This window comes from Sceloporus undulatus, chromosome 1 (genome assembly GCF_019175285.1).
Source record: "Sceloporus undulatus isolate JIND9_A2432 ecotype Alabama chromosome 1, SceUnd_v1.1, whole genome shotgun sequence".
Taxonomy (NCBI): Eukaryota; Metazoa; Chordata; class Lepidosauria; order Squamata; family Phrynosomatidae; genus Sceloporus; species Sceloporus undulatus.
The window spans coordinates 208,121,165-208,140,510 of record NC_056522.1 but is presented as its reverse complement, the minus strand read 5'-3'; the positions used below and the strand labels follow the sequence as shown (position 1 = coordinate 208,140,510).

The window sequence follows — 19,346 nt, the reverse complement described above, 5'->3', positions numbered from 1 at the left end:
AAGAGGAGGAAGAAGATGGGAGGAGAAAGAGGAGAAGGAAGAAGAATAAGAGGAGGAGGAAGAAGAGGGGAGTTAGAGGAAGAGGAGGAGGAAGAGAGAAGGAAGAAGAGAAAGAAGAGGGGAGAAAGAGGAGGAGGAGGAAGAGGAAGAATAAGAGGAGATCCAATTCAGATCCAAAGGTCTTCCTCTGTGTGTGTGTGTGTGAGGCCAGAGAGAGAGAGAGAGAGAGAGAGACAGACAGACAGACAGACAGACTGACTGAGGCTGCATCTACACTGGAGAAATCACCTGGTTTGGCACTGCTTTTAAGCATCCTGGCTCAAGGCTATGGCATTCTGGGAGTTGGAGTTTGTTGTTGGTCCAACTCCCTGAATTCCATAGCCTAGAGCCAGGAAAGAATGAAAGCAGTGTCAAACCGGGAGATTTCTCCAGTGTAAATACAGCCTAAGTTTCTCTGTTTCCCTCTCTTTGGGGCCCCTTTGCCCCAGTCTAGCTGTGGACCTGCTACACACGCAGTTGTTTCCCGCACCACTGAGGAAAGGCTACGCGAATGGTAAAATGGCGCCGGGAATGCCAGAAAAGAGAACAAAGCTGGTGACACCCCCAGACCAGCCCCTTTCACATTGGTCCTCCCATCCCAAAATACCTGAATTGGACACCCGACATTCCCATTAATTTACCCCAGATCGGACACAATCCCTTGCAAAAGAACTGCTGGAAAAGTGGTGTCAGGATAACCTGATTCGGGTTTTTGCTAGAGAAATCGATCAAAGTAGGATCGAACGCGAATTCAAATAGGAATGATTTTTCCTTAAACTAGGATGGAATGCAAGTTCAAATGGGAAAGATGTTCCTATACGTAATTCGATTCTTGATTCGTTTTATAGCCCAGTGGGAATGGAGCAACAGTGGCAAAAAATTATTCATGAGGAAGAACACACAAGCTTGGAGACTGTGCAGCCATTTATTTTTGCCTGAGCTTGCAGGGAAAGACAAGATTATATCTCTTTCTCCTCTCCCCCTCCTGAGTTAAATGAGTGCAAAATTTTTGTGCATTTGAATTCAGTTTGCATCAGTTGAAGTAAGCTGAGGACAAAGGGAACATGTGGTAGAAGACAAGAGAAATGAACATTTTAATAGCAGCTGAAAAAAGTGGGATGACAAGAGGATGAATTGGTACTGTCCCTGACAAATTGGGACACTTGGAGGGCATGTATACTGCTCTATTAACTTAATTTTTAAAGGGTTTTTTTTGTTATTTATTTATTTATTTGTTTGTTTGTCTGTTTATTTTTGAGGGGGTAATATGTGTTGTAGTTGCTTTTCAGGAAGCACAGGTATATCTCACATATATAATAAAAAACCAAATTGGACCCCAAATATCATTACACCTGCACTGTAGCCTAATAATTGAAAGCATGTTTCCATGAAACATCTGCAATTGGTTCATAAGACTTCAGGGTTTTTTTATGGCTTGGTAATATTAAATCAAGTCCGTCAGGAGCATCCACTGTCATCTTGATTTTTATATATTAATACTGTATAATCTTATTTCATCCTAAATATAAATTCCTGGGGAAATTAAGATGGTTGTAATGACTGAGGAGACTTCAATATCACACTGGTTGCTGCAATGTTGCTGCTGTTTGCCAGAGCACAGCTGCTAACTCCATTGTCATCACAACTAAGATGGGAAATAGTGTTAGGAGGCTGGGGACACGTCTTGCTCAGACCCACCATTGAAATGTGCCCATATCTACCTTTCCAGCCCCATGTATGAGATGATTCTTGATCAATATAATAATAGACCTACAACAGTGGTTCTCAAACTGTGGGACAGGACCTCTGGGGAGGGTGCGAGAGTTGCTGAAGGGAAATTTACATATACGTTGAGTTAAATATTGAATTTACTTAAATAAAACTGTCCTAATTTGACCAGTGTTATTTCCTTGTTAAAATATAAATATATATTAATGTGTGAATGAAAATACACACAGTAAATAAACAAAATATTTTTATTTATATATTTCATTGAGTAGTGGGGGCATAACATCCACATGTAGATGTAATGGTGAGTTGCAAGGGTAAAAAGTTTGAGTACCACTGACCTACAAGGAGCAGCAGCTCTGTGGAAAGACAGAGGCCTATTATATAAGGGACACCAAGGGCCTTTCCTCATTATGAGCATTGGAAATGGTCCTGGGAATAGTCATGTGCATGCACACATGTGCACATACATTTTTTAAAAAGGAAATTCATTGAAGTTGGATGTGTCAGAGATAGCTAAAAGGAATCTCCAAATCTAGAGGCAGTCTACCTTTGAATATCAGCAGTGCATCATGCCTTTTAATCTTCCCAGAGGCATCAGACGAGCCAGTTTTAAGAAAGAGGGTGCTCTATTCTAAAGAGGCTTTCTTTAGACAATATCACACAGGAGGAATGTCTCTCAATTTCGAAAGAAAAGAAAGTAGGGCCAATTCGAAAATGAACACTATTACATGAATGGTTATCAAATGCACAGAAGAACACAGTGCCCATCCCAAAGCTGAAGTGTGTGAATGCAAAAGAAATTATCATATGAGTATGTACCCTTTGTAGTCTAGAATCCAAATTAGCATCCCTGCACATGTGCATTGAGGGCAGAATCGGATCATGACCTTTTTACACTTCCAGTGGGGCTTGCCTCCGGTTCCCGTGGTTTTGCCTTGTTTCACGTTATTTCTTCATCCATTACACATTATTTAGGCAATTCACGTTATTTGCACATTCATTACCCTATATCTCACGTTATTTAGGCAATTCATGTTATTTGTACATTCATTATCCCATATTTCACGTTGTTTAGGCAGTTCACCAATTCAAAACCAGTCGAAAGCAACCTTGTACTTGGTTTGCGCATTGGACTATGACTCTAGAAGGTAGGGATCACACTCTCTCAGCCTCCTCAGAAAATGGCAATGGCAAACCCCATCTGAATAAACCTGCCAAGAAACTTCAAAAAAGCAGGGTTGGGGTCTCCAGATGTGTGTGTGTGTGTTTGTCTGTGCCTGTGCCTTTAAGTCTCCAGCTATGGGGGGAATGGGGGGAGAGAAGGAGTCCCATTTGGGAGAGCTTGGCTGCAGTGAGGTTGTGGGGGGCCTGGGTCCTCTCTGGTTCTAACCTGGCCCATTAGGAGTCCCATTGAAGGCAATAGTGCTGCCTCTTTGTCATGAGTCAGAAGAGGGGAAAGGGGAGGGGAAGCTGTGCAGGAACCAGAGCTGGTGACTAAGGCTACATCCACATTGGAGAAATAACCCAGTGTGACACCGCTTTAACTCTTTGTGGCTCAAGGCAGCTATGGAATTCTGGGAGTTGGAGTTTGTTGTGAGGCCAGAATGATGCCCCCGAGGGGAGGCTTTTTGAAGCCCCCTGGCCCTGGAGGAAGGAGGGAAGGCAAAAAGGTCCCTGAGGGGCACAAGGGGCCAGGAGCAGGGCAAGCCCCAAGCCCACCCTTTTGGGCAGAGAGAGAGCTTGCAGGATGCCTCATGGAGAGCCACTCTTTCCTGTCAAAAACAGCTGCTGGGGAAGACCTAGGAGCCCTGGAAGCCAAAATTAAAATGAAGGGTCATGGGAATTGATGTGGGCGAATACCAGGGCCACAGCAGACATGCATATCACACCAAACAACATTGCATTGAATGCGAACTAGCCTGGGAATAGGATTTGTGAATTCCCTAGTTCACCGAATTTACTTAATTTTGGATTGCTGTGGTATTGCGTTTGGAGTGCGTTCAGAATGCCAGCAAATGCATGTGATAACCTTTCGTGCAATAACATGAATACCCATGATTGCATTCTAGATGACACTAGATTATACTTCCAATTTCTGTCATGTGATAATGGCCTTTGTTGCTCAGCTGTAGCTCCCTGGGGAAGGGAAAGGACTGGTGTAAGAAAATGTCCCTTTCTCTGCCATTGTCGGGACTTGCACTGGAATGGCTTATATCTGTTTCTCAGGCCACAGCTCTTTGTGTGTGTATGGGAATACTGTGAATCTATACCATGGCAATTTTGTAGTGTTTTCCCCTCTGATCTATGGATTGAATGTTGCTTTATTAAGTTAATCAATACAGTACTGCCTTTACCACTATGGTTCTTCTGAACTTTGGAGAAGTTCCTGACCTTGCCTGTAAAGTCCAGATGTGCTTAAACTAAAATATAAAATACAGGTTGGGAAGAGATTGGTTTGAAGGCATGCCAAAATTTTTTTATCTGGGCAGGAAATGGAGCTGTCTGTTCAGTCAAATGTGTGTTGTTTAGGCAGAAGGAGCACAGGGGGGATGGTATTGTGCAGTCTGACCCCTCTTACTGATTAAACTGTTCAGGGCCAGCCCAAGACATTTTGCTGCCAGAGGGAGAACAGGAAATGACAATGTTTCCCCTCGCCCAGGTCAAGGCCCAGCATATACCCAAAGTCAGTCATGTTTTTGTGACACGAGGTAGAAAATCCCACAAGCACTCTCTCCATCCCTGTTAGTAAAATTCAGTAATAATAAATATGTTGCTACCTTTTCATGACATCCATACTCTTCTGCCTGAGCAGGTGACTCTTACTGATGGGACAACTAGCCCTGAAATCATTATAAATGTTGGCTGGAGAACTTTCAGAATATAACCATAAAACTTTAAAATGCCCTCTACCATTTGAAATGACCACTGTTTCTTTTTTATTTTTAACTAGAAACATCAGAGGTACAGTATGCCCTGTGTGTGACAAAATTCAGAATAGCTGGGCTTCTTGTGGTGTTTTAATGGTGCCCACCAACAAGTGCTTATGAAAGTTCGCTGGATGCAGCATGAGTAACATTCACATTTCTTTTTATATAATAAAATGTATCATTGCAAAAAACATCACAAACAACACATCTATCCTGACCAACACAGCCATACAATCAGTCAAATGATTAATTTTATCTGGTGTGATTTAGTGTCCATTGAAGCTTTTCTGTACATATTCCTTTCTTTCAGGATGGTGAGGTGTTATTTGAGGCAGGGTGATACCAGGTTGTTGTTGTTGTTGTTTTGCAGGGATGGTTATTTGTTTTTTGATTTGCAAGCAATCTTGCAAAATATATGTACCATCAATAGTGCAGCAGAATGCAGCAGTAATTCTGAATGAAAGAGGGAGAGGAACAAAGAAAGAACCTCTGCTGTTGTGGGTTTCTGGCTTAGCTTGGACTGGTCATTATTCACAAAGAACATACATACACACAAGAGTGAGAGAAATTTATTACGAATTGATAGAAATAGATACATACTGTAGGTTGAAATATACATACTGCATATACTCATGTATAAGTCTAGAAATTTAGGACAAAAAAATGACCCCAAAAAACCTGAGTCGACTTATCCATGGGTCAATGTAGGTAGGGTATCTTAATTCTTATTTAAATGAAGGAGCCATTGCCTGGTGAAAAACAGGAGTATAATGTGTCATGGAAGCACTGATTCCCTCTATTCTCTCATCCAGCCAGCCTTCAGAGTGAACACAAAGAGTTACGTATGTCTGCTGGAATTTTTTAATTCTTTGACATTTGTTTTTTGCTTTGCTTCATCCTTCAGATCCTTTGCTATAAGTCCCTAAGTTTTACCCTCGATTTTTCCACAGGTCATAGCAAAATCCATAATTTTGACCCCAAAAATTGCCTTCAATGTATACATGAGGTCGACCTATAGTTGAGTATATACGGTATATCAGAAATGGCTTTTTAAAATAGAAGCTACTCTTAGTCCAGCTTCCTGGTTCTAATGATGACTTGTTGAAAAAACAGCTTACCGAGTGTGTGGTTTTTACATGTTGTCTCCATCATAGGTATTCTCTATACACATAGGTTCTTTTTAGCTGCCACAGCTGGTAATACCTAGCTGTTCTTCATGTAGCTTGATAATTCTGTGTTTGTATTCAAAAGCAGCACACACTCTCAGCTTCAGGGGAAGGCAATGGCCAACCTCCTCTGAACACATCTTGGCAAGAAAATCCCATGACTTCAGGTTGCCATAAAGTGGAAATCACTTGAAGGCACAAGACGGCAACAACCTTCAAGAGCAAGGCTTAGAAAAGTTACTTGTTTGGATTACATTCTCCCCAAACCCCCAGCCAGAGTCCACAAAAATTTCTTTCCCAAGCTCTAGCCAGAAGGCAAGGTCCTACTGGGAGAAGAGATAGGCCAATGAGCAATGGCACAAACTCCGTCCTCTAGTCTGCTGCAAATCATGTGCAAAACCACAGCTGTAGACCTATTGAGAGACTTCATGAGCAGCAGCAGAACTCTACAAACATGTCCTAATTGCCAGCATCATTGACAAAGCACTTTCTCATGGCAGGCGCAGGCTACCCCTGTGACTGTTTCCCATTTGTTACTTCCTGTGTGCCAAAATTAGTTTCACATTGTTTGAACTGAGTGGTAATGGATTCTCCCTCATGCCAGCCTCGGCCTCATTCCAACAAAGACGGGATAGAAGGAGAAGGGGGGAAAAGGCAGAACATAGTACCCATAACAACAAATAAATGGTGATGTTGCTGTATGACTCATGTATTTTCCCTCTATTTTCCCTCCACCTGTTTGAACAGAAAAGGGTCACAGAATAGGGACTATGAGAAGCATGGGGAAGAGATGATTGATTAATTACTTACTTATTGGTTACAAAGACCAAAGTTGTTGAATTTAGAAACATAATTTTCTGTGCTTGTCTCAAGACATTGTAGCTAAAACACTTAATGGCTTCATGAGCTATGGATACCTGCCCTTTCTAACCATCTCATTCTTCAGTTATCAGAGTTCTTCAGCTACGTATGCCCTGGCAATTGCATATGTCAAGAAAACCTACTACTTTGGTTGAGAAAACAACATTTGATGTTCAAATAGTGATGGCTACCTTCATGTATGTAGAAGCCCAGGAAACTAATTTTAAGGATGTTTACCTATCCCCCTCTCAGGTTGCCTGAGCTCTCCAACTTCCCCCTGCTCCCCTTTCTCTGTACAGTACATTATTCAACCTAAGGGGAAATAAGCAACCATACTGCCTCAGTGCTGTGTCGCCACCATTCACCCATAACTCAGTATTATAACTCAGTGCTCTTGCATATCCCAGCTCCGGTTTCTGCTCTTAAACCAGAGAAAGACATCTGGTTGGGATGTGTGTTTTAAGGATAGTTCCCAGAAGCAACCCCCCACTCAGCATGGTTACTAAGCCATGTAGAAGTAAGGTTGTGCTGTGACTGCCCTAATTTTATGCCCTGTCTGTGTCTCAGAGGAGAGTGGCGCTCAGGGAACAAAGTAAAGCCATGGCACTGCCTCTCTTTAGTCTAAGTGGCAAGGCTGCATGTGGTCACCTGAATATTTTTTCCACAAGAGATGAAGCAAGTGCTTCATTGCATTGCTGCTATTTTATTTATTTATTTATTTTGTATGATTGTATTCTTACGGTTGGTGGCTGTTCTCATGCTGTGTCCCTCACAGAAAAAAATGGTGAATACTGTGCTGCCCCCCTTTCGACTAAACTTTTAATTACATCTTTTATTCACCGATGCTGCAGTTCTTCTTTTCAGTCCTACCACCTTCTGAAAGCCTGAAATCTCCACTCTTGCCTTTTAATCAATGTAGAGTAGCAATTATCAGGTGTACATTTGGGTTTTCTAACCCCCTTTTTGCGTAGGGCTAGCTTATGGAGAACACTTCGGGTTGTGGGTTGTGATTCTCATAGAAGACTGTGAGCAGCACACCAACACTCTCTAGGAACATATTTGTAAGTAAGTCATTGAGTTAGCTTTTGGAGGGAATGCTTGCTCTGTGGTCTGAATTTCTTTGGTGTGAAAGGCATAAATCCAACCATAACTCTTTGCAAAATGGTATTTTTAATTTCAGAATTTTTGAAGTGCCTCACACCTCCAATTATGTGGCCATTCCCGTTTTGTCACAGTGCACTCCAGGCAAAGGATGAGGTAAATGTGGAGCTTTGGCTTTTCATTCTATCTCTGCAAATTCACATTAAAAATAAATCCAGTTAAACAACATAACCTTCCATGCATACCTGCTACAAAGAGGACTTCTCAAGGATTGGTCACTTTAGTCTTGTTGGTTCAGATTGGTTAAAGTAGGAGGTGTCCCATTGTAATAATTGTGCCAAACATACTTCCATGGGGTAATATTTGTGACATTATTTGATTTAATCTCTCCAGTTACAAGTGTCAAAACACATTCTACCATTGTGGCTTTTTAGTTCCAGCTGTCCAGTGAAATCTCCCATTTGAATCCATCAGTGTCTCTTTACAGGTAGGGCCTTCTATTTCTGTCTCATTTATATCTAGTTGAATCTCCTTCAAAATCTACTTCATCACCAGTTAACCTAGCAGAAGTTGCGATCATATGTGATCATTCCATACCATTGCATCCATTGATTTGATATAATTTACTTTTTATAACTGTGTGGAGTTTCAGGGTTGCTTCTGCATAGAGGTAACAATGTGAGTTAATTTTCCTGACCCACATTGTTGTAGCAAAATAAATGTGCCAGGCATCATGAGGCAAACTGTGTATATTTCTCTGCCTTACTACCCCATTACAGTGGGCCGTCAGTATCCATGGGGGATCCATTCCATGACCCCCCTGCAGATGCCAAAATCTGCAGATGTTCAAGTCCCATTGACCTCAGTAGTAGCGCAGCCATGTGGCCACACCACCATTGGGGACAATGGCACTTTGTCACCCCAGCCACCTGAAGCCCACCTTGCCAGTCCCTTCCTTTCTTCCTTCCGAAAACCCGCCAGCTCCAGGGATACTCTCTCTCATCTCCCCAGAATGTCCTCACAGAGGAAGACCCCAAAGAGACTGGTGCCCGAGGAGGTGACGGGAAGGGAGTGAGAAGGATGAGAATGAGGAAGAAGCCCCCATCCCAGCCCATGAAGGAGTGACCAAGTGAGGTGAGGGTGCCTCCTTTCTTTGCCCTCAGGGCCTCTTTCTTCCCTCTTCCCAGGAGTGGCGAGGGAAGACAGGGAATTACACTTCCCGGTGTGGTTGGTGCTCTGCAGAATACACAGCCCAGGAGCTCTTGCAAGGAGGAAAAGAAGGAGGGAGTGAAGGAGCCAGGTGGGAGTTGGGCAGGCAGCAGAGGTGGGGGAATGGCCGCCTTCCCAGCCAGGCAGGGCCCAGGGGTAGAGGAAGAAGGGGCACACCTTCCTTCCCTTTGTCTTCACAGAGTGTCCGCTCTTCCTGCCACCACCTCCGCCTCCTCCTTCTCCTTTTCCGCCACTGCCCCTCGTTCCATTTTCCTCTTCTGCACAGCCACCTCCACCTCTGCCTTTTCTTCTTCCTCCTCTTCCTCTCTCATCCTCTTATGGACTTGCTGTCCGCGAAAGCTGGGATCCAAGGAGGGCAAGTCCACAGATACGGAGGGCCTACTGTATAGGGAAAGGCATGCATATTTGTGTGAAGAAGGCATGAGGGCATTTTATACCACATTTTATTGGAGAAGGGATTGTTGCTTGGTGAGGGAGAACATTCTTTGTTTGCAGAAAGTTTGCCATCTTACACAGAAGAATCAAGTAACAGATGATGGGTCAGGCCTGAGTCCCCAAAGAGTTGCTGCTAACCATGACACCAGGTTAGTTGGATAAGCAGTCTAACCTAGATTTGCTGCATTGGAAGTTTGTGCAGAACTGAAACTATAGATGCACCTCAAGGGTCTCCAAGTTCTTCAAAGGAGGTGTCAAAGCTTGTAAGACTGGTTGGGGGATTCTGAGGCAGGTTACAGACCGCCATTTGGGACGTCCTTAGGACGTCCCAGTTTAAAAAAGGGGTGTCTCTTCTAGATGCCCCTACTCCTGTTACGGCCTCTGTCCGTAACAAATGGTGGCGGCCGTTCCACATGGCCGCCGCCATTTTGACGTCTTGGACGCCTAGCGTCCAGATGTGTTGCAGCGGAAGTGACGCCACGAAAGTGCACCTTGCGCTTTGTGGCGCCACTTCCGGGGCCCAGGAAGGAGCGTGATTTCCACGCTCTTTCCTCGCAGCGTCCAGGAGTCCCACGGTTTAGAAGCTGCAGCTCCCGGATGCTGCAAGCGGCGCCGGCAGCAGACCACCACAATTCAGCGGTCTGTAACACACCTGAGAATCCTAATTCAAAAAAGTAATTTCCCAAGAGCAGTATAATAGTATTAAAAATAATAAGGTGGCATAGGAAAAAAATATGTGTCAGTGTGTGGTTGTGGGTGGGAGAGGGGGAGTCACATGTTTTTGTGCCAAATTTACATAGATAGCATCCCTGGAGCCCAATAGATTTTCCCTGTGTGTGGTTTAGAGAGAGTCTCACATTTGGTCAGATAAAGGCAAGAGCACTGAAAGTCAGAAATGGAGTGTATACACCAACACTGATAGTTTCTCATCTAATCCTTCCTTGTTTTCTTGTCAGCTCTGTATTTGCTTGTGTCCCCACACAGGAGAGTTTTGCTTTTGCACAGCAATACTTCTTCATTGCAGTTTTCCTGACAATTTTCGGTGTATACAAATTGTCCTTAGTGTGGAGGGGGGGCATTTAGTTTGTGAATGGAGCCTTTTGCAGTCTTGTTCGGTGGATAATCAGCAATAAATAACTCTTGTTCGGTGGATAATCAGCAATAAATAACTCTGAACTTGTCCCATTTGCTTCAATGGTAATCCTGATTACCGACTCAGTTCTTACTACTTAAACCTTGCCACTCACTTTTCTCCTACTTTACATTTGCTACTCATACAACGATCCTTTGAAAATTCAGTACACTTCCATGTGTATATGCCAGCAGTAAATTTGTCCTTCTGATCGAAGTGGAAATAATGGTCCCACAAATGCCTCTTTTCTAATCTTTTTTGCCTGTTCTCCAGTTATCATGCCTTTAAGAGCAGAGGATAAAAATTACTGAGTGCTACATATCAGTGATTTTAAAACATCTTCCAGTTTAGCTTTTGAGTTTTGAGACATTTTCTTTCTTTTAACTGTCTGAGGAATTAATGTGAATAAGAAGTTTCTGTTGATCCACTGAAATCATGTTGGAGAACATCTGCTGTTCATCTGCATAATGTAATACACAAAGAACAACTGCCATCAGTGAAACCTCCAGTGAACTACAAACATTTTACTAATTGAAATCATGAAATAAATAGGATGTTTATTAATGATGATAGCATTAATATTAAGCTACTGTGTATGGACAGTCATGAGAGCCAGTATGGAGCAGTGGTTTGAGTACTGAACTGTGGTCCAAAACACACTGCAGAAATAATCCAGTTTGAGATGTTTTAACTGCCCTGGCTCAATGCTAGGTAATTCTGGGAATTATAGTTTATTGCAGCACCAGAGCTCTCTGACAGAGAAGACTCAATGTATCACAAAACTACAGATTCCAGAATTCCCTAGCATTGAGCCAGAGCAGTTAAAGCGGTCTCAAACTGGATTATTTCTACAATGTGTTTTAGACCTAGGACTCTGGAGACCAGGATTTGATTTCCTGCTTGGCCATGAAATCCACTGGGGGAAGGCAGTGGCACATATCCTTTGAACAAATCTTGCAAGAAAGCACCATGACAGGTTCACCTTAGAGTCACCATAAATTGGAAATGACTTGAAGGCACACAACAACAACAACAACAACAACATAGGCTTTGATATATTAAAAATATTATCTATAACATAATTTAAAGCACAAGTATACACACACATACAGACACAATCAGATGCAACTCCGAGGATTCCATCTTTCTCCTGCCTTCCTTCTAGCTATTAATCCATCTGCCTATCCCTGTCTGAATCTTAGAAAAAATATCTGCTGAGAACAGTTTTGCCAAAGAATGCTAAAATCAGTGTGTTGGTTTATGCATAATTTTGTGTTCCATTGTAAGTCAGCAATATTAATTTGCAAGCCTAAAACATTTGATTTATTTTAATAGGACATACTGTAGTTATCTTTTTGCTTGAATAAAAACTTTAAAAAGCAAATTATCAGTAATTGAGATGGAAAAAATCATTTTGAGCAAGGGTTAGGAAAGAAACAAAGCAAGCAATCCATGGCTTTAAAATAAAACCCAAGAATGTTATCAAATAGGGACATAATTTCAAGCATTTTAAAATAAATGCAAACTTTAAAATGCTGAATTTAGTCTGTGGGGTTTCTATGGTGACTCACCTTCCAGCAGTTTTGTAAGATGCGTAAATAGGTCTAAGAGTGATTTATAATTATTTGTTTTTTGTTTGTTATGTTGGGAACCTTGTGTTCAGTTTGCATCTAATACAGTTCACTCTGCATGCTTTCAGTTATGTATATTTTAGTGCATATGATTGACAGTGATTGAGCATTTCTTAGGGAGTGCTTAGGGGTTTTTGTATGTGTGCCATAAATGATGCATGGTGATAAGTCTTGCAAACATAAACAATTTTGTTTGCATCACTATTTTGATAAACAGGGACTCTCTTATGCTAAAAAAAGGGGGAGGGGTGTATTTTCTGAACAAGAAAGCCCATTCTTTTATGTTGGACTGCTTCAAACAGATTCTGTAATTCTGCCTGTTAAATGTATTCATCAAAGAAAATGTTTCACATTTGTGGAGACATATGCTAGATATGTAAGAATGCTACACTTTAGTGGCAGTCTAGCATGAAAACAAGTAATGATGATAAAGCTACCAAATGTTTTTGTTTAGTACGTCTTCATTACACAGTGTGTGGTTTATAATATAAAGAAAACATTTCCAAGCTCCATGTGCTTTTAAAAGACATCCCTTTCCCAACCCTTCTAGTTTACCTGCGTTTACTAAATGGATTGGAGAGGGAGCCAGTGTCATTACTTCAACTTTGGAGAAATTAATACTGTATATAATTTCTTAGTGAAATAAAAAAAAACACCCTAAAATATATACACACACCCCTTCATAGGCATGCTGAGGCATCTGTGTCAGTAACTTGCATTTGTAAATTTTGTCTCAATGGGAGACTAACCCCCATAATGTATAAAACTGTGTTTTCAGATGCCTGCAACTGCTTCTCATAAAACAAGATAATATAGGTAATTAACTAAACCTGACATAGTGGGGGAAATAACTTCCTGCTACATGTCATTTCCAAATGAGCAGAATTTTAGTAAAAGATTTCTCTCAGAATAAAAAATTGCGATTTTAATAATGTGGAATGTTTTTAGCCAATATTTGTGGAATTAATGGGCATTGATGTGTATTTTTAATATGTCATTTGTTTTATATTGTATTTACCTCTATACTGTACACTGCTTTGATCCTGGGAAAAGCGGTTTATAAATAAACAATTTATTATTTATTATTTATTAGATTTCCTAGTTTTTTGTGGGTTTTTCGGGCTATGTGTCCATGTTCTATAAGAGTTTATTCCTGACATTTCACCAGCATCTGTGGCTGTCATCTTCAGAGAAATTGGCCACATAGCCCAAAAAACCCACAAAAAACTAGGGATGCCAGCTATGAAAGCCTTCAACTTCACCTTAGATTGATAGAAGGCTGGCCTATGATTGGAGCAGCTGTTACCATTGTTAATTTAGGATGTAGTATCTATTTTGTTTGGAATCAAGGGTTCAAAACACACTGCAGAAATAATCCAGTTTGAGACTGCTTTAATTGGCCCTGTGCTAGGGAATCCTGGGAACTATAGTTTATTGTGGCATCAGATCTCTGACAAAGTAAGCTAAATGTGTCCCAAAACTATAGTTCCCTGAATTCCCTAGCATTGAGCCAGGGCAGTTAAAGGGGTCTCAAACGGGATGATTTCCACAGTGTGTTTTGGATCAAGGATGCTAGGAGTATTTTGTATATTGTAATGGAGAAAAATATTCACTCAAATTCCATAGCAGCCACGCTGCACAGACACCTTTTTCATGGCTTCCTAGCAAATAAATTATTTGTTTGTTTCAAGCAGCTCTTCCTAGTTTGGTGGTGCCTTCCAGATATTTTATACTACAGCTTCCCTCAGCCCTAACCAACATGAGCAATGGCCAAGGGTGATGGAAATTATAAGCTAAATGTTTGTAAGGCTCCAAGTTGATGAAGTCTTGTAATTTTGGGGTAGCAAATATTTATGGACAGATTATTTTCCAATATATATATTGTGGAGGAAGTACCATATACATTTTAGTGTGCAAGACTACTACATCATTATGTGCAAAATATTGTCTGTAAAGGGCTATGATTCTTTTCTTATTTTAACTGAAAGACCAACAGTAATATTTCCTAGGCAACCTCTATTTAAAAATTGTTTAAGCACCAGAAATCTGTTTCAAATGGATCATAGCTAGGATTTGTACTTTTTAACTATTATTTACCTTAATGCCAGTTTGTTAGTAGCCTTGTGTATGTGTTTAAAAACCTAAATACTAAATCTATTGAATACATAGCTTCCTGTCAAAATCAAGAGGCTGTTCCTTTGTTCTCACTTCAGATAGGTAGAAATGTTTAATATACATTCAAATTTGAGAAAATCTGTACATTCTGTAAACATTTAAAGCAACATGTTTTCCTCTTCCTAACCAGAGTGAAGGCAAGTTAATAGGAATGTTTCTTTAAAAGCTGAAATTTACCAGATGTCATAGACTAGTTTGAGGCCTGTATTCCCTTGGCATTAACCATGTGTGAAACTTGCTTTTTTTTTCTTTTTGAAATTGCTCTGTCCAGCTTTTTAATTTGATGTTTTATTTAGCTGTGTTCCTCCCTACCCTTGGCTTTTGCTTTTCCTTTAGGTTTTGTTGGCCAGAGGAAATTTACCAAAAAGAGTATTGAGATGTAAATACTGCATTGTTGCTGCCTTTATAATCTTTTTTGCTATGCTCACTGTAAAGATATCTTTCATCCAAGAAATGCCTCTGGTGTTTTTAAAATGTTAGGAATCCTGGTTTTTAAAAATAGTACATTACATCTAGTCACACTTTTATTAACAGACAATGAAAGCTCTTTGGAGGATGAATGAATAGAATAGGTTCATAATGCTTTACTTTGTTTGTGTTTCATATCTACTTCCTAGCTGCTTCAACATTTTACTCAGTGAAGCACTAAATTAATTGATCCTATTGTCTCTGTATTTCATTTTATTTTATTTTGCTGTAGAATGGCCAGGGCAATAATCATTGGGAGATTTTGGGATTCATTCTTAAGTGTGTAAAATGAGCTGTCTTCCTTCTTTCAGTAGGGTTGTTAAAGCTGCACAGTATCAATTGCTATTGATAAAAGGTGGCTCCAAGCCAACTTCCTGAAAGAGCTCCAGGGAAGGGGTCATGCTTTGTCATGACCCAGGCACTATTACTTGAATGTTGTTATTATTGGACTGGAGTAGCCTCAGGCTGTCATCCTTCCTATACATAGTAGCATTCTGATTCTCCAGTGTTTTCCAGTTTACCTTCTTCTAGGCAGCATCATTATCAACATCATCAGCATCATCACCATGTCTCTTTGATTTGCATCCCCCAATGAATGATAAAATGGCATTGTTCTCAGATATGCTGTGATCTTGACATGCAGGTTGAGAAAATTAAAATAATCTGTGTCAGTACATGTGGGAAATTATAGCTGAGATGTGATAGAGTTATTGACTGAGACACAAATATATATATTTTTATTTGCATGGTACTGATAAACAATGTTTTGCTCAACTTAGTAACAAAACTTGATGTTCATTTACAAAAATGTCCAGATAGGTCCTGTTTAATTTCACACTCTACAGGACCTCTAATAATGTCCACATTAAATTATCTTCCTGATACTTCCATCGACGTGTGTGGTCATGAGAACATGCCTACTCGGTGAGATCATTGATCCATTTAACACCATGGGTGGCCAACTGCTGTGTGACTACCACATGTGGCATGGGAGTAGGGACTTGTTCCACCCTTGACAAGTACCAGAAGATCAGTGGGCTTGGCTTTGATATAGGCAATGACTCTTGCTTACCTCCTCTTGCTCTGACTCAAATTTCTTCATTCAGTCAGCTGAGACAAGAGTGTACCAAGGCATAGAAAGGGATGGAGGGATAGAGACAGCATGTCCATGTATTGTAGAAAGCACTACACTTTATCATACTTCAGATTCATCTTATGACACACTTTCCAAAACGTCCAGTTTCCACTGATCTACCTTTTAGCTTGTCTTCCAAAAGGCTAAACAAAAACATTTGAATAAATATACACTATCAAGGCAGGTGCCAACTGTGGAGGCAAACAAGGCAATCATGATGGGCCAAAATTCTAGAAGTGCCTGTTTAACTTAAATGAAAAGTTTGGAGAAATAGCCAGTTTCAGAGGAGGTGCTGAGGGACAGGTTATTGGGTTGGTGTTTATTCCTGCAGTCCAGAGGACAGTGCAAGAGCAGCAGAGGTATAAAAGGTGGAAGGAAAGAAAATTGATGGCCATTTTTAAAAAGATGAAATACACTCCAAGTCATGTCTTGATCATTTATTCTATATTGTTACACTGCTCTTTATATCATACCTCTAATACAGAAGGGCACATTTTAGTTCACTGTTGTAAAACAACAAAAATTCATCTAGGCCCCATTCCCACTGGGCATATAAAGCAACGTATATCACTGCAAGTCTGGATCGGATCAAGTTTCTGAGTCGTATTCGAATCAGGTCCATTGTTCCCATTACAAAAGGGAGCAAACAGACTCGGTTTTTCTTGGCCCATGTTCGCGTTCCCATTGATATTTCTCCGTTGTATTTTGACACTTTTTTTTGTTTTGTTTTTTTGGTTTTTTTTTTTTTTGTTTTTTGTTTTTTGTTTTTTGTTTTTGTTTTTGTTTTTTTGTTTTTTGTTCCCTGTTCCCATTGCCTTTCTGGAACTGGTTTTTTTAAAGCTGTCAATCAAGCGTTTAGGTGATTAGACGTCGCAGTGACGTCTAATCCCCCCTTCTTCTTATCCCCCCTTCTTCTTCAAACCTCTCTCTCTTTTTCTTTTCCGCTTACCAAAAAGTTTTCACCAGCCTTCCTTTCTCCATAACCCTTCTCCTCTTTCTTTTCTTTTTCCCTCCCTCTCCAAAAAACCCAGTTTAACTTTCTTCTTTAAAAAAAGAAAGAAAAGGTTTTACACACCACTGGGGAAAGGCTACGTGAACAGGGGGGGGGGGGGGGGCACCGGGAATGCCAGGAAAGAGAACAGAGCTGTTGACAACCCTGGACAGTCCAATAAACATTGCCCCTCCCCCAGTTTGGACACCCTTGTCGTTCTTATTAGTTTGATCCAGAACGGAAACGGCAAAAAAAAAAAAAAAAAAAACCTCTGGAAAAGTGGTATCAGGATAACCTGGGTTATCCATAGCTGATTCGGGTTTTAGCTAGCAAAATTGATCAGTTAGATCGAACGCGGATTCAAATGGGAACAATTTTCCTTAAACAAGGATTGAACGCAAGTTCAAATGGGAACAATGTTCCTATAATCCGATTCTTGATTTGATTTTTAGCCCAGTGGGAATGGGGCCCTAGAGTAGCTAATGGAACATGGTATTAATTTACCTAGAGCAGCCAAAGGAACCTGATTGGAATCTTGGACTTGTCAGAGGCTCTTATTTCAGCCAGTTAAATAAGCCTCCCCCCCCCCCGCAATTTCCCCCCAATCAATACAGGATTTGGCTGCTAACGATGTTGACTGGTGTAATTCTCTATACCAGGGGTAGGCAACCTTTTTGGGCCGGGGGCCGGGTTGCTGTCCCTCAGGCGACTGGGGGGCCGAAGCCGGGGGTGGAGCTTCCACCCTCCGGGGGCGGGGCCACATGCCGGGGGTGGAGCTTCCACCCTCCGGGGCGGGGCCACATGCCAGGGTTGGAGTTTTCACCCTCCCAGGGCCAGACCTCCCCATCTTTGCAGGCCCCTCACGGGGCGCCAGGCCCTGTCAGAGGCCGGCAAAAAAGCCTCTTTGAGGACCCCAGCGACGGCACCGGGCCTCCTGGAGGCCCGCTGCTGCCGCCGGGGCCCTCGAATAGGGCTCCGACGGTGGCAGCGGGCCTTCCTGAGGCCCGCTGCCGCCGCCAGAGCCCTGTTGGAGGGCGCCAGCAATGGGGCCCAATGCCATCGCCGGGGCCCTTGAATAGGGCTCCGACGGCTTCAGCGGGCCTTCCAGAGGCCCAATGCAGCCGTCGGAGCCCTATTCGAGGGCTCTGGCGGCCGCATTGGGCCTCCTGGAGGCCGAAGTCTCGCGCGGCCTTCGCCTCTGGGCGCCACCATTTTTTCGCCCGGCGGCGGTGGCAGCAACCGCCCCCAGGGGCCACAAGGAAGGCCTCCGGGGGCCAGATCCGGCCCGCGGGCCGGAGGTTGCCGACCCCTGCTCTGTACAGTGACTTATAACAAATATGAGACTTCACTCCAGGTCTAAGTGCAAGCTGCTGTCCATTGTGGCTCATCAATGTTTAACATTTACATACCATCTTCTACAGTTGAGGATGTCACAGATGCAGTTCCACATAGAATTTGTAACATTAACGTTTGCTCTAGTCTATTATTTTATTGTGTGTATGTGATAGCCAGGGATGGGCATCATGGTTACATACTTGCCAAAGCCCACACCTTTTCAGGAGGTCTGTTCTTGACTCCCAGAGGAAATCCTTAGAGCTACTATTGTTGTTGGTAGTGTCTTTGGCTCTCCAAATTAGTGAAAAGTGAAAACACTGAGGAAATGAGGACACATCTGTCACTTGCCTTGCATTTTTCCTCTGGGCTGTTGTGTGGACTGGGCACTGAGTCCGGACGACAGATCAAAGTTACAGAGGGAGTTGTGAACAGCAATGATGTGATGGAAGGGAGAGAGGGGAAGCCCACTGACTGTATTTTGCCCATCATCTAGCACTGCAGATCTCAAAAGCCTTCAGTTTAAGGAATCTCCTTGTATACATGCAAGTTTGTTCATAATCCAAAGAAGGCAGAAGTCTGTGAAGGCATGAAAGGCTAAGATTTGCTAGGAGGTTATTTCTTTTGATGGCTTAATATAGATACACAAAAGAAGCAAACAGAATGAAGGGGCAGTTCCTGCCTGTTGATTAAGGGACAGTAGGGCTTTTAGAGAGTAGTATTTGTGGAGTTTTGGGAGCAGGGTGAAAAGGGAAGGAACACATGACAATTACCTTCCTTGAGGCTAAACCTTTCTTCTGAGGATCCCATAGCCATGATTTCCAGCCATGGAGAAGAAGTGCGGAAACCATCTGGAGAGACGGAGACTCACTTTACCAACTTGTTTCCTGTAAGTTAAATTGGAAGACCTTGTCTGTGCAAATAGATTTCAAAATAGAGCCTGGCCTTTGACTATATCAGTAATTGCATGGCTCTCAACATGTTTTATTGGC

At 42.0% G+C, this 19,346-nt stretch overlaps 1 protein-coding gene and 1 long non-coding RNA gene across 7 annotated transcripts in view; one reads left to right on the top strand and one right to left on the bottom strand.

The window, feature by feature from the left end:
* The window catches only part of METAP1D (methionyl aminopeptidase type 1D, mitochondrial), a 102,728-nt gene that overhangs the window by 21,729 nt on the left and 61,653 nt on the right, over positions 1-19,346 (top strand). The window lies entirely within an intron of this gene.
* Positions 18,474-19,346, bottom strand: part of LOC121920123 — an 86,375-nt gene continuing 85,502 nt past the window's right edge. Inside the window, exon 3 of the long non-coding RNA XR_006101659.1 lies at positions 18,474-19,241. This is a non-coding gene — a long non-coding RNA (uncharacterized LOC121920123). The remainder of the gene's footprint in view (positions 19,242-19,346) is intronic.